The sequence below is a fragment of the Dipodomys ordii genome, unplaced genomic scaffold (genome assembly GCF_000151885.1).
Source record: "Dipodomys ordii isolate 6190 unplaced genomic scaffold, Dord_2.0 Scaffold70, whole genome shotgun sequence".
Classification (NCBI taxonomy): Eukaryota; Metazoa; Chordata; class Mammalia; order Rodentia; family Heteromyidae; genus Dipodomys; species Dipodomys ordii.
The window spans coordinates 4,232,171-4,257,011 of NW_012267286.1; the positions used below are offsets into that span (position 1 = coordinate 4,232,171).

At 39.6% G+C, this 24,841-nt stretch overlaps 1 protein-coding gene across 1 annotated transcript in view; it reads right to left on the reverse strand.

Annotated features, from left to right (window-relative positions):
• Positions 1-13,048, reverse strand: part of Alpk1 (alpha-kinase 1) — a 67,623-nt gene extending 54,575 nt beyond the window's left edge. The window contains exons 1-2 of the mRNA XM_013023736.1: positions 12,939-13,048; positions 4,721-4,756 (exon numbers count right to left, since the gene is read on the reverse strand). The gene's annotated coding sequence lies outside the window, so the exon portion shown is untranslated. The remainder of the gene's footprint in view (positions 1-4,720; positions 4,757-12,938) is intronic.
• Between the last annotated feature and the right edge of the window lie 11,793 nt (positions 13,049-24,841).

Consider the following 24,841-nt stretch of genomic DNA (forward strand, 5'->3'; position numbering starts at 1 on the left):
ATGGCTAGAGAAGTTGAGCATTTCTTCATGTGTCTATTGGCCATTCTTATTTCCTCTTCAGAGAAGTTTCTCTTTAAGTCTTTAGCCCATTTATTTATCGGGCAGTTCTCTCTTCTCTTTATTAAAGTAGTACCTTGTAAGCAAACCAAAGGAAATTATTTTCTCCCTGACTTGGCCAGGATAGATAGTGAAGTTTCTGTCTAGTTGTGACACTCTTACAGGGAATGTAGCATTTTGACAGCAAAGCAAGAGAGTTGGGAAGGTAGGGCAGGTAGAAGCAGAAGAATGGCCAAGTCTCTATCTCTGAGCTTATCTATGCAATGAAGTAATCATTTGCCTATTAAAGCAGTGATTATTGTGTTTGTGTGAGGGTGCACGTATGTGCTCTGGTTTTAAAGCATGCACAGGCACTTCACAAAGCCACACCACTGCCAAAGTGAAGTATTGGCTACCACAATCTTGCTTTATTCAAAAGAATGTTGCATTTGTTGGTGAGCATGGGGGAGGCCTTTGATAGACCCTTCATGCTGCCTTAAAGAGTATTCAGCTCAGTGAAATGTCCCATTTGTCAATGAGGACTTTCGAGTGTCAGTATAAATGCTCTCTCTCCTCTGCTTAGAGCGTTTCAGAGAGTATACCTGCATAACTTGGGTTGTTGGGTTAAATGGCTTCCAATGGCCCTTTTAATTCCAAGGTCGATAAGCTACCGTGTTTTGTGCTGCTAGCTAGTTATTAGACTGCCTCACTGTGAAAAGATGAAGCAGTAAGGGCCTGCTCAGAATTTTATCTTCCTCCTGCTCTGGCAAGGACTACATCCTGTTGCAGCAAGAAGTGAGTTAAGAAGATAGATAATTTGTGGGCATGAGTAGGCAAAGGACTAGGGAACAAGAGCATTCTGTTCCATCTTTCTTCTTTGTTATTTATTTTTGTGCCAGTCCTGGAGTTTGAACTCAGGGCCTGGACACTGTTCCTGAGCCTTTTTGCTCAAGGCTAGTGCTCTACCACTTTAGCTGCAGCTTCACTTCAAGCTTTTTCTTGGTAGTTTATTGGAGATAAGATAGATTTTCCTGTCTGGGATAGCTCCACATCACAATCCTCCAAGCTCAGACTCCTGAGAAGCTAGGGTTATAAGCATGAGCCAGCCTCGCATGGTTCTATTTCATCATTCTTTGAGAGAGGTTTGTATTAGTTAAATAGGAGGGTTAATCTAGAGACTGATCTAGTGGTTGAAATGTTAAGAACAAATTTGGGTTTGGTCTGAGCTGTAGGTGAGTTGGGCACATTTTTCTTCAAATCCCAAATAATGTAAGAAAGGTATTTTCTATCTTAAAACCTTTTTTGTAGCACATCAGATAGAAAAAAAAAGACATAATAAGGAAATATGAAGAGCTAGTGCATGTGCCAAGAAATAGTTCCTTTTTTTAAAAAAAAATTAAGGAGCTGGGAAGGCGGCTCAGTAGTAGAGCGCTTGCCTTGCATGCATGAGGCCCTTGGTTCGATTCCTCAGCACCACATAAGCAAAAAGAAAAAAAGCTGGAAGTGGCGTTGTGGCTCAAGTGGTAGAGCACTAGCCTTGAGCTGAAGAGCTGAGGATCAGCGCCCAGGCCCAGAGTTCAGGCCCCAAGACCGGACCCCCCCCAAAAAAATTAATAGTTTATCATCTCATTGTCTACAGGCTTAAAGTAAGCTTTTACTGGGGTGGTATCATTTACCTAAAGTAGAATGTAGTCTTGTTCAGCTCCTAGAAAACAGAAAGGACTAAGGGCAGGAAGGCAATCAATAAAATCTGAGGAGTAGGAACATTGTAAAGATGTCAAAGGATGAAAAGCCCAGTTAGATAGGAAGAATATGCTTAAGAGAGCTATTTTACAGCACAGTGACTACAATTAATGATACTTTTTTTAACTTTAAAATTACTAAGGTAGGAGACTTTAAATGTTCTCACTACAAAGAATAAGTATGTGAGGAATGTACATTAATTAGCCTGAATTGTGAAACATAAATTTATCAAAATATCATATTGTACATGATACAGCTATATGACTTTATTTGGTTATTTAAAAATAAAATTAAGCTGGGTGCTCATGTCTCACTCCTGCAATCCCAGCTACTCAGGGAGCTGAGATCTGAGGATTGTGGTTTGAAGCTAATCCAGGGCAGAAAAGTTTGCGAGACTCTTATTTCCATTAAACACTACTAAAAAAAGCCAAAAGTACAGCTGTGTCTCAAGTGATGGAGAGTTAATCTTAAGAAAAGAAGCTCAGGGACAGTGCCCAGGTCCTGAATGCAAGCCTCAGAACTGGCACAAAAATGAATAAAATTTTAAAAAAATAAGAAGAAATAAATTTTAGCTGGGTGCTGGTGCCCCAGGCTGTAATCCTACATACTCAGGAGGCTTCCATCTGAGGGTTTGTGGTTTGAAGCCAACCCAGGCAGATCAGTTAAGTACTTGTGAATCAGGGAGTGTGGCTCGATTGGTGGAGCACCTGCCATGAGCAAAAACCTAAGCAAGTTCAAGACCCAGTACTGGTACACACACACACACACACACACACACACACACACACACACAGAGTTAGGTACTTATAATAATAATCTGAAACTTTAGAGCAAAATTATCATATTAGAAATATACATACATGTACATATATGATGGCTCTGAGAATTTAGGCCACAAAGGCAGTAATTGCGATGACAGAAAAGGTTAAGAACAAGTGCCAGGCTCCTGCTTCTCCAAAACAAAGTTGAATGGTGGCATAACTACCCTTTGAGACAGGAATGTAGAAGAGATTTTCTAAGTAAACACCCAGAGAGATCTATCTAGCTATAAAGACAGTAAAGAAGACAAATAAGCGTCTGCAGCAAGCAATCTTATTTTAACTGAGAACACATTTCTGAAATAGGAAGAAGAGATGTCTAAGATAAATCAAGGGTTAGTATTTGTACATGTCCTAAAAATATTCTTTACACTTTTCAAAAGTTATAGCATTTTCCCTGTTCCCTTGTAGACTTGAGGGGAGACAATAGGAAGCAAATACGGTAACACGAGACACACTTAACACGAGACACACTTTAGAACGCAACCATCTGTGCAGGCTTCTGTGATCCATTGTTAGGCCTCACAGGCTGGAGCCCAGGAAACTTTCCTTCAGGCAATTGTCCTGCTGGAAATTTTGGGTCAACTTCATTTATAAAAGAGCCATTTTCCCATTTCAACCTATTACAATTTGTGTTCCTCTGAACTGTGGCCTTCTGTGAGTGATTTGTTGTTTCTAAGACTAAGTAACAGAAATTTCTCAGCATTTGTTGCAAGCTAAGTGTTCCTTTTTTTTTTTTTCCAAATAAACATTTTTTTTTGTTTCAAATCAAATAGAAATAGAAAGGGGCCAGGGAAAGCAAGGAACCATATAGATAATTCTAGAAAAAGTGTAAGAACCCAACTAAATTAGAATCATACTCCCTAAGGTACACACACACACACACACACACACACACACACACACACAGAGCCTAACAGCCAGGTTTATACATTCTGTGTTCAATTTGTGTGTTTGTGTTAGTGCTTGAACTCAGGGCCTAGGCACTGTCCCTTAGCTTTTGTGTTCAAGGCTGGTGCTCTACCAGTTGAGCCACAGCTCCACTTCTGGCTTTTTGGTGGTTATTGGGAGATAAGAGCCTCACGGACTTTCCTGCCTGGGCTGGTCTTGAATCACAATCCTCAGATCTGAGCCTCCCAAGAAGCTAGGATTACAGGTGTGAGTCACCAGTGCCAGGTTCTGTGCTTGGGTTTTTACATCTGCATGCTTCAGCTCCATTGGTGACATAAACATTTTTCATAGGATAGTCAACCCCTTTGTTACAGGATAGACTTGGAAAAAAAAATTAAAAGACTCCAAATGGATTCTAATGGAATTTGACATTTTGATAGCAATACAGAAGGTAGCCTTTGTCTTGACTATGTTTGCCAAAGTCCATTCTCTTGAGCATCAACTTCCACTCAGAGAATGGAGAGATTGGAAATGGCACCAGAGAACTACCCAACATAGAAGGTGGGGGAACTCTGCCCAGATCTTACTCACCATGATACGGGCCTAAAGGGCTGCACCTTCAGTGAATGATTGCCTAACTAAACCCTTACCTTCTCCTCCCAGGAGATCTCCTGTAACAGAACGTGCTGTTTTGAATGGGGAACAAAATTGCCCTTGAGAACTTAAAGGCCCATGAAAAAAATACTTCTTGATGGCAGCTGATTTATAATATCTATAAATAGTCTATAAACAATCATTAATTATAATCTATAATCATTAATTATAAATGATTCTGGAAGTGTGGCCAAGGGGTAGAGCAGCTGACTAGGGGTGAGTTGTAATCATAGCTACTCAGGAGGTCAAGATCTGAGAACCAAAGTTGGAAGCTAGGCCGGGCAGGAAAATCTGTGAGACTCTTATCTTCAAATAACTATCAAAAAAGCCGAAGTGAAGCTGTGGCTTAAATGTAAGGTACAAGACTTGATTAGCTCAGGGACAGTTCCCACGCCCTGAGTTTAAGCCATATATATACATGTGTATATATATATATATATGCATATACATGTGTATGTATATATATGCATATACATGTGTATGTATATATATGCATATACATGTGTATGTATGTGTGTGTGTGTGTGTATATATATATATATATGGGCTGGGATGTAGCTCAGTTGCAAATCACTTACCTAGCAAGTGCAACATCCTGGGTTAGAGCCTCAAAGCTGAAAAAGAAAAGACAAAAAAATACAGTTAAAATTATTTATGTAGCCAGGCACCAGTGGCTCACACCTGTAATCCTAGCTATTCAGGAAGCTCAGATCTGAGAATCACAGTTCAAAGCTAGCCCAGGCAAGAAAGTCCATGAGACTCTTATCTCCAGTTAACAACCAGAAAGTCAGAAGTGCTGCTGTGGCTCAAGTGGTAGAGTGCTTGCCTTGAGCTGAAGAGCTCAGGGACAGTGCCCAGGCCCAGAGTTCAAGCCCCATGACCAACCAAAAAAAATCGTGTAATATGTTTACAGAAGTAAATAAGCATGTTGAAAATATGAGGCAAGAGCAACAAACTATAAAGTATATCAGGTCGAACAAGAGTTAGAATACTTAGGAACAAAAAATGTAATAATTAAAAATGCAATCAATGGAGAGATTTAATAAAATATTACTAGTTCTAGCTTAAGATGGAAGTTTTGAACTATAATATTAAATCAGAACATATCCAGAATTTGACATAAGGAGACAAGGCATTGAACACATAAAAAGATTAAGAAACAAAGCCAGGTGCCAGTTACTCACACCTGTTATCTTAGCTACTCAGAAGGCTGAGATCTGAGGATCATGGTTCAAAGCTAGCCTGGGCAGAAAAGTCTGTGAGACTCTTATCTCCAATAAATCACTCAAAAAAAGCTCATGTGATAGAGTACTAGCCTTGAGCATAAAGAGGCTCAGGAACAGTGCCCAGGCCCAGAGTTCAAGCCCCAGAACTGGCAACAAATTAAAAAAAAAAGGATTAAGAAACAGAAAAAAAATTGTAGATAGGTCTAAGTATATATCTACTCTGATAGGAATAAAGATAGAAATGAGAAATATTTAAGGAAATGACAATTTTCATAGCAGAGCTTTCTAAGCTAACTAAAATACCCATGACTCTTAGAGTAATATATAAATAAAAGTGTAAACACCTTAAAACAAGACAAATCATGAGTAAATAATTTCAGATTTGCAAAACAATTCCATAAATCAAGTAAAATGACAAATCACAAACATAAAGGAAGTATGTATAACTTTGCTAACTGACAGAAGCTTGCTTTCTTTTCTTTCTCTTTCCCTCCCTCCCTCCTTTTCCTCCCTCCCCTGCTTTCTTTCTTTTGTTTGCCAGCCCTGGATTTTGAACTCAGAGCCTAGGTGCTCAAGACCTGTACTCTACTGCTTGAGCCACAGCACCACTTCTGCTTTTTCTGCTTATGTGGTACTGAGGAATCAAACCCCAGGCTTCATGCATGCTAGGCAAGCACTCTACCACTAAGCCACATTCCCAGCCCAGTACAGCCTTTTTAAGTGGAGAGGGTACTTGCTTGGGGAATTCTAGAGGATGCTGAATTTGGAATAGCTGAAGAAGAAAACAATGAGGAGATAAATTGTAATTGGAGAATGACACATTCAGAGACTAGGTTGTATAGGCTCCAGAAAATCCTTAATGAGATCAGACACTTGGAAGCACAAGTTTAACCAACTCTGAATTACCAAGAAATTCAATCCATCTTTTCATTCTCCTTACATAGACAATGAAGAAATAGATACTCTGCATAGACAGTGAAGGAGTTAGATTTGGTTTTTTATAAAAGCAACATGGATTTGTTTTTCTATACGTGAAAATAAAATATTGGGCATCTCCATCTTCTCCAGACTAGGTCGTATTCAAGCCAGGTGCCAAAGCATCTTCTGTCTTGCTTGCATTGCCCCTGGACCCCACCTTCTCCAGTTCCTGCTGCTGAATGTGTTTACCAAACTTGACTGCAAAAAAAAAAAAAGTACTAAGAGTGTTCCAGGTCACCAATGGGTTACCTAGAGGCCTCAGGAAGAAAGGAGAGAAAGCAAGGGCCACAGTTGCAGGACCTGTGTATGCTGCTGCTGCTGGCTACAGTTACTGCTCCATAAGCCATACCGACATCTGACCAACTATTAGACTGACCCCCCACAGTGGGAAGAGTGACATCTCAGGTCAAGGTGAGTCAAGCCTGCCATCTGGGTCCTGAGCTTTAAGATGGGGTGATTCCACAGACATTTTTTTCCCTGCATTTCTATACCCAAGTAAAGAAAGAACATCTCTCCCTCCCTCCCTCCCTTTCTCTCTCACTCTCCATCTCTCTCCTTTCTCTTCTGTCTGTCTGTCTCTCTGTCTGTCTCTGTCTGTCTCCCAGGCCAGAGTTGCCATGGTAACAGAGATGTAGAGAGTATGGAGGAACAAAAAAGGTTCTGTTAATTCTGCAGGGCCTTTCATTGGCTATGTACACTCTGGGAAGCAGACACCACTTACCCAAATTTTAAGTAAAGGATTTGAGCCATGGAGGTGGTGAAGGGGTGAAGGAGGTTGGGTGAACTTCCCATTGCCACCAAGCTGAGACCATCCACCTAAGAGCCAGGGTCTTACCTCATACTCATATGTTGTTGCTTGTTTTTGTTTTTTATTTGTGCCAGTCCTACAACTTGAACTGTGTGAGTGGTTGCTGTCCCTTTGCACTTTTGCTCAAGGCTGGTTGCTCTACCACTTGAGGCACGGCTTTTTGATGTTTACCTGGAGATAAACTCATGGACTTTTCTGCCTGGGTTAGTGTCCTCATCCTTAGCCCTCATCTTGAATAGCTAGGATTACAGGTGTGAGCCACCAGCACCTGGCTGTATTTTGTTTTGAGATAGCATATTGCTAAACTTCTCTAGGTTGGCCCTGAACTCTCAACTTCCAAGAAGCTGATATTATGGGGATATATTACCATGCCAGGCTCGCACTGCATACTTTTGATGAAGCTAGCTAAGATTCATTTGGCAACAAAAGATATCCAAGCTGTAGTTATAATTCCCAGATCAGAGTGTTTAATTTCTTTTGCCCCAAACACAGGGCCTGGGCACTGTCTCTGAGCTATTTTTGTGCTCTACTACATGGTGGTTCCACTTCTGACTTTTTGGTAGTTCATTGGAGATAAGAGACTTAACAGGCTTTTGATGCCTGGTCAGGTCTCAGGCTCCTGTATAGCTCCTGGAAAAATTATATTTTAATTTTTAAGTGTCACTCCATTTTCCCTTACTTTGCCCTTGCTGAATTTGGCTTCCTAGTTGACTTCATGAACATTAATGTGTTCATGAAAGAAAATTGTGTGGCTCTGTAAAATCTTCAGAAAAAAATATATGTTAAAAATATATTACCAGTCGATAGCTATTTAATAATAAAATTATGCCTTAAATAATGAGTCTGATCCACACTCATTAATGAGCAGCAACTGTGTGAGAGTATTGGAATATGATTATTACCAATTAGACTTTTTCAGAGAAAATGATAGGAGTTTTATTTGCTAAAACAGAAAAAAAAAAAAACCAACATATATCCCATTCCCAGCCAACTTAGTTTAATCAGCTGTTTGTCCCCAGGTCATCCTGGCTGGCTTCTGTCTGAGGTGTAGGAGAAGTGAGGGCTGAAGTGGCTGGGGGGTGGGGGGGATGAGGATCAGTGGGATTACAGATCAGACAGAAACATTTGTCCCCAGCCCCTCCTCTTCTCTTGGTGACATCACACAAAGCTCTTTATTTATTTTAAACTTAAAATGTCAAAGGCTCCAGAGAGCAGTCCTCTGGACTGGAAATTGGCCGACCACACTCCTGGGCTGACAGAATAAAATCTGTTATGTATCTGTGTGACTCCCCCCAGCCAACCACAGATCTTGGCAGAGAGCCTCCTGCTGGCTTTGGAACAAATAGCGCCTGACAAGTCCTGAGTAGGAAAGAACTGCAGGCGGAAAGCTGCTTGTAGGGGGAAGACACAGGTAGGAACCTGATTCTGTGGACCTAATCTCCATCCAGCAGACCTCTTCATCCGCCTAAGCTCTGTAGACTGTGTTATACACAGAAACTTATAATTCCACTTGTGGATGGGAGAGAGAATTACAGTGGGATTTTATTACTTCTGACTGAACCCAAGGAGAACAAACCAAAATAAGAAGCCCCTACAGAGAAATGTGTTTGTTTGCTTACCTCTTATTGTAATTCCTGATCACCCTGTGGTATAGACAAAGGCAATCCTTAACATGACTTATTTTGAGTCAAAGATTTGGTCAGAATAGGCATTCCTGTTTTCTCCATAACCTACTCCAGCTGTGGGGACCTGGTATTAGCAGGCTGATTTGGGAAATGAGTCCAGTTTGAGATGGGCAGGATTCCATATTTTCTGTAAAACTTATATTCCCGAGGGGGAGAAAATGTCCTCTAGTCATGAAGCAAATATGCAGTGTAACTATCTGATCAGAGGCATAACTATTGTTTTTGATTCACGCTACTTATTTCTTTGGTAGTTCCTCAAGCGGAAGGGCTCTCGTTTTCTCCTTTCTCTAACAAGGGGGACATGATTTGGGTTTTCAGATTCATTCTTTTCTTTGCTTTTAGTTAATGCAGGAATATTTGCCAGTATCAAACTATCAGTGATACAGAAAAACATTTTTTTAAATGAGTAAATCAAAACAGTTAAATGAAACACATGAACTTTTTTGATACAATCTTTTATGGGAGAAAAATAATTGTTTCTTTTCTATGTTTTCCTTAATGCTTGGCTTGAGTAGCTAATTCAGAACTGTAAAATGTAAACTAAGGTACATTCCTCAACGGTAGTTAGTACTTACTGAACATCCTTGCTTATTGCACTTGGCATTTTTTTAAGTCTCCAGAATAAAAAAAAACCCAGAATAAACCTTTATAACCTTCAAAGTCAATCTCATTTGAAAGTAAATACAACTATATATTCAACTTGTAAAAAAAAACATTCTAGAGCAACAATGTGACACAGAGGATGAATTTACTTTGATTAAGAAATCTTGGAGAACAGATTCCATCCTTCCACAGTCATAGGATCTAAAAGAAAAGCCATTTATACTTCAATCCTGACAAAGAAAATAGAACTGGGTATATTATCTTACGCTATAATATTATAATGAAATAAGGAGAAATATGGTCTCCACTAGAAGATAAAGAGAGTCAAAGTCCGATAATTTGGTCAAAGTACAAATCACAACTTAACAAACTTGCATGACAGGATTTGAATAACAGCTCTTAAATATCCAACAAGCATGATTTGGCATGAATCTACTCTGGGTCCTGTGTGGAAAAGAAATTAATAAATATGGAGGGGGGCAGACAAGAAATAATATCTTGGGAGATCACTGATTCTATAACGGAAATATACATCCCATATAGTTAAAGAAATACTCTAGCTTTGAAGTACTAAAATCATAGGGATATATTTTTCCTATGTGGAAGGCATCCTAATTTTGACTCTATCTATGTTACAATGTGATTCCACAGGGGCCAATGAAGGGGAAGTGAAGACGGCTGGGGTCTAGGTGGTGGTTGCCTTTATAGATTAATCCTGACTGCAGGCAAATATCTCTCTTCCCAGGAGACCTCAATTCACAGTCAGCTGAGTAGGGTCATTACTTATGAGCACAGTGAATTCATCCCACCCCATTATAACAAACAGTTTTAATACTTTTACATGAAACATGGCTTTTATGAATCGGAAGCTTAACAAGGAAGTTGTACCCCTTTCCTTGGACCTTAGATGTCCATGTGCGTGGTTCTCACCTGTGCCTTACATTGCTTTTCTCAGCGATTTGTCTTGTGGTGAAATAATGAAGATATTACACACTCAGCCTGCTCACTTGGGGAAACAAAGGGCCAGGTGACTAGTTGGCAGCATGAGCCCAGAACAGTTTCATTCATATCTATTTTATGCGACATTTTATTTGAGGCCAGTAAGTTGGAAAATACTTACCCAAACAAATCACTGAAAGTGGGGAAGGACTGTAATAGTGAAGTGACATTGTGCATTGTGTGTGTGTGTGTGTGTGTGTGTGTGTGTGTGTGTGTGTGTGTGTGTGTGTTGGTCCTAGGGTTTGAACTCGGGGCCTGGGCTTTTTTTGTTCAAAGCTAGCTACTCTACCACTTGAGCCACAGCTTCATTTCTGGCTTTTTGGTGGTCAATTAGAGATAAGAGTCCCACAGACATTTCTGCCTGGGCTGCTTTTGAACCATGATCGTCAAATCTCAGCCTCCAGACTGGCTACCATTACAAGTAGGAGTTTTCCTGATATTGTGTGCCCTAGGAACAAAAGCATTAATTTGTAATGTAAGAGTTAGTGGATAAATGCCTTTCTTCATAAATAGGCTCCTGTATCTTAACTGATAATAGTAACATAATAATTCATAATAAAAGGATTACTGCTCACTTTAAAGAAAGGATAATAGCATGGTGGCTATGTTTAGGAGTGCATATCTTTTGTTGGATTAATTTCTGAAATTATGAAATGATACAATAATTTGATGCATGCATAGAGGTTTGGAAAAATGATGTCAACTAGAAAAGATGAGCCCTGGATTAAATATTGAGATAAAGGAATATTAGTAGCTAGAATTATAGGTGAGAACCATCATTGCCCAGCTATAACTCTAGCTACTCAAGAGATAGAGATCTGAGGATTGAGGTTCAAAGCCAGCCCAAGCAAACTCTCAGTTTACCAACATAAAGTTGGAACTAGAGGAATGGTTCAAGTGGTAGGCCATGTGTAAAAAAGCCAATAGATAGCACGCAGGAGTCCAAGTCTTACTACTGGTATAAAATAAAACCAAGCATTTTAATGGTTCTGAGGACTACGGGGTTAACCAAGTGGTATTGCTGACCTCTGATAAGAGGCAAGAGGCCATTTGGGAATAATTTTAGGTCTTCCTGGTTCCTGGGCTCAGACACCAACCGGATGGGGTGTTAGACTCCCTAGTATGACAACTACTCTCTGATGTGTTGGTATTACTTTATCTGGTTCTGTCATTAAGCACAATCTACACACATGTGGACTCTCTGCTTCGTGTGTTACCAGCAACACATTGTACTCTTAATCAGGATCTTACTCATCTGCAGCCCCAGCCCACAACCCAATGTTAGGCTCCTCTGTTGCTATCTTCCATTAGCATGGGCTTTGAAATCACAACTGAATTCAAACATTATCTTCCGCAAAAATATACACAGAAAGTTAAATGTGGTGCAGAAAAAATCATCACGCTGTCTACCTCAAAGCCATTCACATGGGCAAATGAGCAGTGTTTATGAACCCTGGAGAAGTATGTCCTGAGTAACACAGCCTTGGGAAATCAGAGGTCACAATGATGAATGAAGAATAGCAGCCTAGAAGTTGCATGCTGCCATCCTTCTAAAGAACAAAAAGAGAATGTCTCACTTAATCTCTTTTTTAAATATGGAAAAACAGGAAAAAATAGTCTGGTGCTTAAAATGCTGAGGAGATTGTTGTTTTGGTAGTGTTGTTGTTTGTTTGTGCCTAGATTGGGGTTTGAACTTAGGGCCTTATGCTCTTGCTTGGCTTTTTCACTCAAGTCTAATGCTTTACTATTTGAATCACAGCTCCATTTCTGGCTTTTTGCTAATTAATTGGAGATAAGAGTCTCATGGACTTTCTTGCCCAGGGTGGCTTTGAATCTTGATCTTCAGATCTCAGTCTCTTGAGTAGCTAGGATTACAGGCATGAGCCACTGGTGCCAGGCAATTAACTATTATTTTCTGTGAACAATTTGAAAGGCATGAGTAAAGGCGGAGTGAAGTGGGACAGTTGCCAGGGGATACATACTTAGTCTGTTTTGGGTAATGTGAGGGGCCTGGCAAATGTAAAACCTTGTGATGCAGATTTTATCCCCACTTTAGAGATGACAAGGCTGAGAGTCATGGGGGTTAAGTAACTTGTCCAAAGTCACATTAAAGAAGACTTTGGCCCAGAGGTGTCTCCAAAACCATTTGCCTTCTAGCCTATTGACACAAACCTGAATATTTCAGAATATCACTATAGGGGGAAAAAAAGATCAATGGAAGTCCTTTCAAATGCTTTTAAGGTTTTCCAGTAAAAATATTTCTCTGTATGCACTCTTCGGCTTTACTGTGGATCAATTGCTACTTAGCCAGGTCTTTAAAAAGTTATCCAACTTCCATTATTCCCTCTATCTCTACTAGAAAGGTACAGCTGAGGAGGCGGAGGACTAACTCAACTGGTCCGTCTGACAACAATGCTCACACTGAAAGATAATGGCTTATGATTGGAATTCTCCCTAGACTTCAAGTAATAATTCAGGTCAGAACATGCATGCTCACTTGTCACACGGTGGCTTTTCCAAGTTCAGGGGTGTTCTGTCTCTCCACAGATAATTAAAGACATAGCAGTCTCCTTTGCTAGGATTTCTCACTTTTTCTTTCAATTCTTATAAAAGAAGAAACTTTAGTTTAAAGATTAGTTTTTCTCCTCCTCCTCTCCCCCTCCTCTCTTCCTCTTTCTTCTTCTTCTTCCTCCTCTTCCTCTTCTTCTTCTTCTTCTTTTTCTTCTTTTTCTTCTTCTTCTTCTTCTTTTCCTCCTTCTTCCTCTTTTGTAAAGCTGGGTATACCAACTGGCATGGGCTCTATTAAAATCAGGAGAAAGCTCAATGAGAAAGCCCCTCTCTCTCTCTCCCCCTCTCTCTCTGTCTCCCTCTCTCTTGGAAAGGCAGGCTCTCGTTAATATTCACCAACATGAAAGGCTTTCTTTTCATCCTATACAACGACAGTGTGTGTAAATTGCAGGGGGCTCATTGGCATAAATCTCACTGCGACCTCTGAGGTAAACTGGATTTACATTACTTTCTGACAAGAATTAAATAAAGGCCTTGTGGATATATGAACAGCCTTCTAGGCTGCAACAGATGGGCATAAATGTGTTCCCTAGGAAAGCTATCAGTGACATCTGTGTCCTCCAAATTCTGGTGGTCTCAGCCAATTAACAAGGGGGTGAGGGGAGAAGGTGGGGGTTGGGAGACCACAGCATAGCCCCTAGCCACAACCCAGGCAGAAGTGTTTGTGTTTAGAGATGGGATCAGGCCTGCCCACAGCCGTGAGGTTAGCTTGTCATTGTCATCCTCCAAACGGGGAATGTGGCTTACAAGCTATTTGTAGACCACAGTGAAGATAATATGATTTTTTTTTCCTCAGTTGACTGGAGGAGGTGGCTTTCCCTCACAGCTGATATCGTATTGCAGCAGGGCAATCTCTTGGAAACCAGTGTTTACTTTTGTCTCCTCAGAGCCTGGCTGCTGGTTGAGCTTTGCTGGCTGTCCATTTGTAGCGTGGATTCATATGCCACAAAGCAGGTGAATGCTAAGACAGATGGGCGATCTTCCTCTAAAACTCTCCCTCGAAACCAACACCCAGTGGTGTTTATTGGTTTCACAGGAAAATCCAAATCAAAGTTTTCTGCATGTGTTGCCCGGAGAGGTGGGAGGGGCTGGGGGAGACTAGGGTAAGGAAGACAGACGAATAGAGAGAGGAAGGAAAGGTAAGCAAATACAGTCGTCAGAGTTAACGTGCAGATGTGAAAAGGGAACCAAGTAACTTGAAGGGATGGGTGGGTTGGGAGAGAAGGGGGGAACGATGGAAGGGGTGACATTAGTCAAGATGCACCAAGCTCACAAACTGACATGTCGAATTGAAACCCCTTTGTACAACCACTTCAAGATAACTGATTTTTTTAAAGATACATGTACTTATAAATTGACAGGTTGAATTGGAACCTCTTTGTACAACTACTTAAACTTAATTATAAAAATTAAAAAAGCACCAAAAATCATTGCTGTCTGAGCAAGAGAGACTTAAAAGACAATTTCCCTCACAGTATACACTCTACTTTTGGAAAAAAATGAAAAATCTAAGATAAAAATTATTTGATTTTGCTCATCTTTGTGTATTTCTGTAAGATAAATGGACAGTATTATTTTATTTTGCTCATCTTCGTGTGTATTTCTGTATTATCTGTCTCACACACATGTAAACCAATCAAAGTCAAGATATTGTCTCTTTTTACACAGACTGGAATGCCTGAAAACTATCCAGATGATGACAAAACATTCATAAGTGTATTTAAGTGGACTTATATAAGCCTTTCATTTCACTGAATCGCCTTTTACTTCTCGTGATGATCCTGGAATCTATTCTGCCGAGGTTCATTATTCCACACACACTCATTTCAAATAACAATTTAACCATGACTGTTTAGAGAAAAGAATAAGAATGCATATAACTAAAAAACAAAAATAAAAGTTTTCTGGTGAAAACGAAGTTGAAAGCCAGCCTGGACAAGAAAGTCTTTGAGACTTTTTATCTCCAGTTAACCACCAAAAAGCTGTAAGTGAAACTGTGTGGTTCCAGTGATAGAACCTCAGGCATGAGCAAAAACAACTAAGGGGCAGTGCCAGGCCCTGACTTCAAGCTCCAGAATTGGCACGCGCGTGCACACGCGCACACACACACACATACACACAGACCCAAAACAAAGTCAAGAGAAATTATCTCAAGTATCTTTAATGCAGTGATTGATACAGTGATTGCTAGACATCATGATCCTCACTGTTTCTGCTTAACAGATCTCTGTAGGTCAATCCTCGTCCCAATACCCAAGCTTAATGCGCAGGCAGAAGGAACACTGGAGAAACTGAGGCAGAGGGCAAGTTTCCACTTTGTAACCTCTCTCCTTTTTTGTGCTCTCTCTGCCCATTCAACTGGAATGTGTGGGGCAAGAAATCAAGATTGAGAATCTGAAGAGAAGGGAGGAGAGAAGGAGACACTGACATGCACTTGAAGTGGGGCAGGACCTAGACAGGAAGTAGCACAGACCTCTGTAGGCTGCCCAGGTCCTGAAAGTTGAGGCAGCTCCAACATTTAGAATGGGGCTTTGGATCCAATGCATCCAGGTTGGAATTCTGGCTTTTGTCACTTACTGAATCTGAGACAATGGGCGAGTTGCTGGTAGGTTCTTTATACCTCTTTTTTTTTTTTTTTTTTTTTTGGTCTATAAAAACCAGCTAAATCAGATTCTGAGTGACGATGCACATGGCAAATGCTCTACCCATTGCTTTGAGAGCTATTTAAGCTTTTTTTTATTGTTATTCTAAAGGTGATGTGCAGAGGGGTTACAGTTTCATAAGGCAGGTAATGAGTACGTTGCTTTTTGAACCACTTCATTCCCTTCCTTCATTCTCTCCCTCTCTTCCCTCCTGTCCACATCCGTAAGTTGTATAGTTCATTTTGCACATAGTGTCTAATGAGTACCACTGCTGCATTTTTCCACCCTTTGTCCCTCCATTTCTGTGCAAGAGCTATTTTTATCCCAGGCATAAATAAAGCCCCAAGAGTCCTAAAGCTTTATATTAGTTTTTCAAAATGGAAAACATTACATTACACTACACTCATTTCTGGAAACCCAGAGCATTGTTTTTGTTGTTGTTGTTTTGTTTTTGTTAAAGAAGCAAATTTCATTGCTTTTGAGGAACTTACAGTCATACTCCACAAGTTGCATATTTCCACACTGAGGTGCAGCTCAAGGGCAGACTACCTGTGCCTCCCATGTGTGAGCCCTGAGGTGTATGATTTGCTAAAATGAACATATAAATACTAAAAGTATCTGAATGTTCTTAAATTGTGGTATAGACTGTTGGAAGGGAAGTCATTAATGCATAAGACCAAGAAAATGGAAACTGAATGGATTTTGTTGTTGATGTTTTTATTTTTAAAAGAGGGTCTTCATAGCCAGGCTAGCCTGGAATTCATTATGTAATACAAGCTGATCTTGAGCTTAGGGATTCTCCTACCTTTACCTTCCAAGGGCTGAGAGTGAGTACAGGCATGTACCACCACATGCTGCTCAGCTGTTTCTTTTAACCTCTTTGCTTAATTGCAGAAATGGAAATAAGCAGCTTGTTGGGTCTTCACTTGATGATTAAAAATGAAGTGTGAGGGGATAATGGCTGATTGCGATATTTGGGATGTAAACTGTTTATCTCTTTGTCCTAAAATTACCATGTTGATTGAAACATGAGAAATGGCTCACATAGGATCAGAACAGTATCACCAGAAAGGCTAAGTGGTCAGGCAGACCTTCTAATTGCTCACTATGTAATATTATTTTTTAAATTGTCTTTCAGTAGTTGTACAAAGGGGTTTTCATTCAACATTACAATTTATGCATACGATGCATCTTAACCAATGGAGTTTTAGCCTCTTGTGTTTGGCTTGTAGAATCTTTCCAGCCAGCCAGTTGTGAGACTTTAAGCAAGCTGAGCAGCCTCAGACCAAGGTAAGATTGCCTCTAGCAGAAGCTAGAAAAGTGTTGGTCAACAACAGAAGGCACTTGCTGTTTTTGCATGGTATGAATGAGCTGGGAAACACATGCGCAGGACAACAAAGATAAAAATGATCACAAACCCAACTTCGGTACAAGCTGGGTTTTTCTTTTTGAGTTTCAGTGTTAAACACACTTTTGTCTTACTTGGTTGGTACAACATCCTTATGTGCAGCAATGAGGAGCAGAGAGGCCTTTGTCACCAGTGATTCCGAAAAGAATCCACTCTGAACAAAAGCACCTGTTGTTTCCCTCATGTAATGACCTTAGAAATGACCAGTTGGCTCCATTCCCCCCTCTACCCCCTCTTCTCCTTAGGCTTTTCCTCACACTGCCGTCTCACACATCATTACTGGACGTAAAAGCAGAATAATTGAGGAGAAGATCAATAAATTTAAGAGCTCTTTAAGGAAAGACATAATGAATTTGGTACAGCACATATTTTTAGATCAAAGATGCCTTTGAAGTGACAAAACCCTAATCCATAAATGACTCGAAGCATTTCCTTTCTCTTCCAAACTGCTTGTTGTCAAATAAAATGGAAGTTAAGGAAATTATCTTTATCTGAAAATGGCCAAAAGAAGCCATCACGTAATGACAGGCCTTGTCACAAAGCGACAATTGGGGAAATTGTCAGGAAGGCCAGGCCAACAAGGAGAGGAGTGGACTTGCTGTTTGTACTAATCTGGTCCCAGAGCCCTCACACAATCTCAGTCGGCTTGCTTCGAGACAGCTAGGGCTTTGTAGGTCCTCACTGGGACCGGGGGAAAGCAATCTTTCATGAATATGTATTACCATTCCAACGTGTCTAAGACAAACCCTTCAAAACTGAGATATCACACACACACACACACACACACACACACACACACACACACACACATTCACCATCCCACCAACAAAAACCAAGAAAACCTAAGCTACTCAGTTGAGTACAGCAAAATGCTGGTAACTAATGAAAGCTCACGCATTGGAAATCATGCCAGAGGCAGTGGTTTTCATGTATTTGCAGAGATCTTTCTTTCCCAGCAATTGAAATGAGATCTTTAGAGGATTTCAATCTTTGGGAACTACGTGCAAGGAGGCAAAGACCTTACACATCACTCCATGGATTGGAACTCATCCAGCTTCTCCTGAATTCAACTTTCCCGCACCACACATTCTCTGAAAAATTAATCCTAAAGGGAAAATAACTTGTATATTGACCAAGTGCATGTGTAGCTGGAAGAAACTGGCCAAAGCACATGTTGACTTCCCAAGAAATAGGAATATGACAATGAAAATACAGTTTTCCCAACTGTGAACAGAAGACTTGATTCAGCCAAAAGGTGAGACTAACAGGAAATCTGAGGTTGAAATGGGAAGAAATCCTTCCTGTCATCCTAGTGCATTTTCTAAAAATCAGTTTTGTATGTATATCATTTTCTGCAAAGATGAATTATTTCTTTCCCAACTCCTAGCCACAGACCATGGATATTGTTTTTAAAATAATTTTGTTACTATTATTAAGGTATTGTACAGAGGGACTACTATTTTCATAAGTCAGGTAATTAGTTACTTAGGATGACTAAGTTTTATTTTTCTGCCATGGAAATTTGACTTTAAATATGTATAGAAGTGTATGTTTTACTTTGCTTTTTTTAATCCAAAAAATGTACAGTTGTTCTCTCTCTCTCTCTCTCTCTCATACTTCTGATATGATAAAGTTTGGTTTCCCAAAGCCACAAAGCTGAGTTTTGAGTGTTTTCCATATGACGAAATGTTTGCAATAGACATTAGCATTTCATTAGCATACTGGGCCCTACACGAAATCCAGCTTTGAATGCACCCAGCTCCAGCTAGAGCTAATCCTCTTTAAAGAGCTACAGGCGATATTACATGTGGCCACCGCCGCAGCCCCGCCATCGCTGCATCACTTTGAAGACACTGAACAGCGTTCTCTTCTGAGTGCAGCCGTCTGTCCCTGGGCCTCATAAACCATGGCTTTCTGTGCAGCAAAATCCTCTGTCCCTATCAAGGGGAATTAGAGGCTCAAATCCACGCTCACACTCTGCCAGTCCCATTCCACTTGAAGAGGAGGTGTTATGCTGATTTCACTTTTTTCCTAAGTGTCTATCCATACTCTTTTCAAGGAAGATTAAAATGAACTGCATCCAAGTATTTTCCACCCTTTGATTAGGATCAAGTGCTAAGAGAACCTGATCTTGGATAATCAGAATAGACTTGGTGATATCACAAGCCTCTCCTCCCCGCCCCCGGTTCTCTCATTTTTCATGGGATAGCAGTAAACATTTAGAGGTAATAATTCCTACAAACAAACATCATTTAGCTCACCGTAGCTCACTAAGCCATAGGGACTGACTTTCAACCAAATAATAGCGAATTGGTTATTGTACAACATTGCTGAAAATATAATAGGGTTGTATGGAAATAAACCAAGTCCATTATTCTGTGAATAACAGTTTGTTGTTGTTGCTCTTATTGTTTTAAAGTATTGCTGGGTGCCAGTGGCTCAGCCTGGTAATCCTAGCTGCTCTAGAGGCTGAGATCTGATGGCTGAAAACTGATAAAAGCCTGGACAAGAAAGTCCATGAGATTCTTATCTCCACTTAACGAGCAAAAAGCAAGAGTTAGAACTGTGGCTCAAGTGGCACAGTACCAGCCTTGGGTGAAAAAACTAAGGGAAAGCATCCTGGCCTTGTTCAAGCCCCAGTTCTTGCACATGCACAAAATGCACTATTTACCTGTTATCCAAAATAACTATATATTTAAATGTATATTTCTATTAGAACTGCTGTAGGCCCTAAAGAAACTTTATAAAGCCAGGCACTGGTGGTTCACATTTATAATCGTAGCTACTCAGGAGGCTGAGATCTGAGGTTTGAAGCCAGCCTGAGCAAGGAAGTTCATGAGACTTATCTCCAATTAATCACAGAAAAAGCCAGAAGTGGTGCTGTGGCTCAAGTCGTAGTGTGCTACTCTTGAGCAAAATGAAGCTCAGAGACAGTGCCCAGGCCCAGAGTTCAAGCCCCAACACCACCAAAAAGAAAAAGAAAAAAGAAAAAAAGGAAGAAATGTCATGAATGTTGTCAAAGAAAAAAAATAATTGACCACAATACAAAATGGAATTATGAAATATTAATAAAAATTAAAAATATATAATCAGACTATGTGGAAATTTCAACAGCACTCGGAAATCATCCTTTTGTGATTGTCAATGCAATTCCAGACTTCAGGATCCAACCAGAATTGTATGTACATTGAAATCTGCATGTTTTTAATTTTTAAACAATAAAAAGAAATATAAATAATGCTTTCATCTCCAGGAACAAACTAAGCCTTAGAAAAGTCAGGGTGACTGAAAAAATACATTTCTTAAAATAAGTTATAAAATAGTAGACAAGTCAGCCAGGCATTGATTGCTCACACATGTAATCCTAGCTCCACGAAGACCGAGATCTGAAGATCATAAAATCTGAGAGACTTTTATCTTCAACTAACCAGCAAAAGGCCAAAAGTGAAGCTATAGCTCAAGTGGTAGAGTACCAGTCTAAGAATGAAAAAGCTAAAGGAGAGTGCCTAAATCCTGATTTCAAGCCCAGTACCAATACACACCTATGCATATACAAAAGAAGCAGAAGAAAAGCTAGTTGTTTGAAAAGACCAGTAAAATAATTTTCAGAAAAAGCTTAATGGATATAAAGAGATAAAAAATATTTTCAGAATGGGAAACACCATATAGTTGAGATTTTAGGTAAAATATAATCACAATTCCAATCTAAAAAAATGTGAAAATTTACATTAAGTATATGTTTTCTAAGACAATTTTTATAGATGTGAAAAGTGGTTGAAAAAATAAAAAAATAAGTATAGATTTTTTTTCTACATCTTTAACACAAGTGCTAAGTTCAGATGCTGTCAAAGTTAATTCTCACCAAATCTTTCTGAAATATTTAATTTTGAGACTGTTTACATCATTATAGGGCATTGAAAAAAAAATATCAGCTCATGGTTCATTTCATGAGGACACCATAACACTGTAGTGAAAAAATAGATAACTATGGAAGATGCTGTTGATTATATCTGTAAAATGTAAACTTCCAACTACAAACAATAAAAGATGGCTTTGAGGACCAGATATGGTGATACACGTCTGCATTCCTAGCTACTCAGGGGGTAGAAACAGGAGGATTGTGATTTGAGGCCAGCACACAGGAGGGGTAAGACGTGTTAGTAAGACTATAACTCAGAAACCAGATTGGGCCTAGTGGTTTGTTCCTGTAACCTCAGCTACTCAGGAAGTAGAGCTAGTAATATCATGGCCCAATGCCAGCTCTAGGTAAAAGCAAAAGGTCCTATCTGAAAAAGAAACTAAAGAAAAGGGGCTTGAGTCTCACCCCCAGGCTGGGATGAAGGAGATGTTGCCAAAGGCTTGAACATGTCCTGTTTTGGATATACCAATTGGAATCCATCACCCATGGAAAAAAGCTTTTATTACTGGAAACTGCTTGAACTTATTTCTATTAAGTGTTGCTTTATCCAAGAGCACTGTTATTACTGAGATATTTTTAGCATTAAGTCATTGACAAACATGGAAGTTGTATTCTTGCTTCCTGATTATTATATTATATTGTATCATATCATATCATATGCACTGTCAGTGCCAGACTCAGAGGCCTCTTTCACACCAAGACAAGCCCTGTCCTGTCCCATTTCCTCAAATAGTGTTTAATGCGATTGCCCATTCTCATCATCCGTTCTTTTTCTTTGACTCTAACAACTCTAATAACAACGTTGACTCTAATAACAACAAGGACCTCATAAAACAAATTACCTTAGGAATTCCTTTCCTCATCCAGCATTTGGTAGAGTAATCCTACCCTATGAATTCACATGCACAGATCCCAAATATACAAGTAATATTTAAAAAAAAAACCCTACAAGGCAACATTTCTCTGTTAACAATTCCACAAAGAAGGACTTGAATAATAGCAAATGAATTTCAAAGAATAGCAGATTCATTTCAGTAGAAGGCAGGTATAGGCACCTGAATGAATTTAAAGAGGATACAAACAAACAGCTCTAATAGAGAAGACTTCAGGATATGAAGGAGCAATTCAATAAAATATAGAATCCTAAAAAAAGGTCAATTTGAAATCTGAAAATAAAAATCTCAATAATCCAAATTCAAAAGAGAAAGAACCTCAGTTGCAAATCTTGCTAATGGAATGAAACAAGCTGAATATACCAGAGAATACCAGAGATTGAAGATGAAGTAATAAATGAAGAAATTTTTGATATATATATAGTATATGTGTATATTATTGTATACATGTATATATACATATACATATTGTATGTGTATATGTATGCTGGTTGTGGGGTTTGAACTCAAGGCCTGGGGACTGTCTCTAAATTTTATTTTCTCAAGGCTAAGTGCTCTACCATGAAATCTACAGCTTTACTTCTAGCTTTTTGGTAGTTAATTAGAGATAAAGGTCTCACAGACTTTCCTGTCCTGGCTGGCTTCAAACCACAATTCTCAGAGCTCAATCTCTTGAGTAGCTAGAATTATAGGCATGAGCCTCTCATGTCTGTCTGTGGATATATTTGACCTACCAAAATTGAATCAAGAAGATACAAACCACTTAAGCAGATCTATAACAAACAAAGAGGCTAAAGACGTAATAAAAGTCTTTCAGAAAAGAAGAGCTCAGGTCTGGATGGATTCACTGCTGAATTCTACCAGACCATTAAAGAATAACTAGCACCAGTATTTCTGAATCTATACCACGAAGTGGATAGGAATGAAATACACCAAAGTCATTCTATGAAGCCAGTATCACCCTTGTACCAAAACCCAATGGAGACATGGCTGAAAGAGAAAACACTGGAAGACTTGGGTTTATTTAGACTTATTTTCTAAACAGGACTCTAATTTCACAAGAAATAAGAGTGAGAAATGACTAATAGAACTGCATTAAATTACACAGCTTCTGCACATCAAAGCAAACCATTACCAAGAGACAACTCATCATTGGATGAAGGTTGTAGACTATACATTTTTCATATACAATGTTTATGATGTTGATATTAATCAACCTAATTTCAGATTTTCACAGCACCTCCCCTTCATCCAATTGTTTGGCAAACACAAGATCCAGATCAATATATATATAATATAATATATATATTATATATAATATATAAAGACCCAAGCTACTTTCATAATTATTCCTGATTGCAGACTATATGATCTTATACAGTCCCTCACACTACCATGGTACCAAATCTACAATACCACCTCTTTCGAGAGCCACATTTTTAGCCTCATGGAGATATTTCTCTGTGCTCAGGTAAGAAAAGATTCAAGACTAATTCACTCATGATGATGGACAACATCTTCCATAAGTAAACGGATATATTATCAAAGCTATCCGCACTGGTAAACATTAGGACAAGTGCCATGATGTTTTCCCAATGAGTAGGAAACTTGTATATTTTTGTATATACTTATTTGTGTATTCTGTATAGTCTACTTGTATCTTTTGCCTGTAAGGAAAGATTCCCCGGAGTGTCAATTCATATATTCAGCCTATAAGTTAGTCGGGAAAATGAGAATGGAGGGATATGATTGAAAGATGTTGGCTACAAGGTGTAAAATAGAAAAGTACATGGATGAAGCTCTCACAGAGGCCCCTGGTATAAGGAGATGTGTGTCTGTTTACCAAAGGGCACCCTGCAGGGTGCTGTCAGTAATCAGATGGACAAGAGGACTGTACCACAAACATCATTTTTTTGTCCTTTTTCCTCACTCTCACTGGAGGTCCTCAGTGGGTTGAAGGACATAGTGACTAGGGTGTCAAAGATGTAGTTGGTACATGGGCTCAGAGACACAGACTTCCCTTACAAAAGCAGATGTGGCCATCACCGCTTCCAAATGTTTAAAATACCAGAAGCAGAAATCCACACACCTGTGAACCCAGGGACTGGAGCGATGTGGGCAATCTCCTGTTGATTGTCCATACTGAACCCCTTCCATCATGGACTCGGTAGTCATTTTTCTCCCTAAGACAGATATGTGCTGTGGGGATGTGATACTTTCTGTGGACTTACTGAAGGTCTCATTCCCCCACAGTCATCAGAGAACTTTGCCTCTGGAACAGAATGCTATTGGCCATTTCCCACGGGATGGATGGGTCTTCCCATAACCCTCTAGGTGCAGCTGGCCTCCTGCAGCAGAACAATTGTGTACTGAAGACTCGGTTTGGAACTCAGCTGCAGACTGTTTTATGGGACTGGCCTATAAGAAACAGTATTCACTCCAAATCAATAATCCATATATGATGCTGTTTCACCAAAAGACAGATCCCACGGTGCCAGGAAGTAAGGAGAATGGAGTTTCTCATACCACCCTTCCCATTCCTTGCTCTGAGTATGAGATTTATTAGTACAGTATAGTATAGTACACTTTATATCAACCTAGTCTTGTAGGTAGTTACAGAAAGAAATGACAGATACTATTATCAATGTTTGCTTCAGATAGTAGTTTCTTTCTTTCTTTCCTTCCCCTGTCACCTATTAATTTATATAGCTCTGTTGGTAGTAATGATCTTTAGAGTACAGTTCATGTAGTTTTTACAAAACATTGCCAAATGTCTTGTTCGTTTTTCTCTTGTTTATGCAGTATTTTTTTTGTAGAATTAACTTCTGAGAAGAAGCCTGCATGTGTGGAAGGATTTACGCACTTCTGTTTATAGGGCTGATGAGACTGTAGATTCTAGCCTGTTCCCCCTTGCGCGTTGGTTGTCGGAGAGTTCATAGCTTCCTGCAAGCCAGGGATACTGCATTCTTC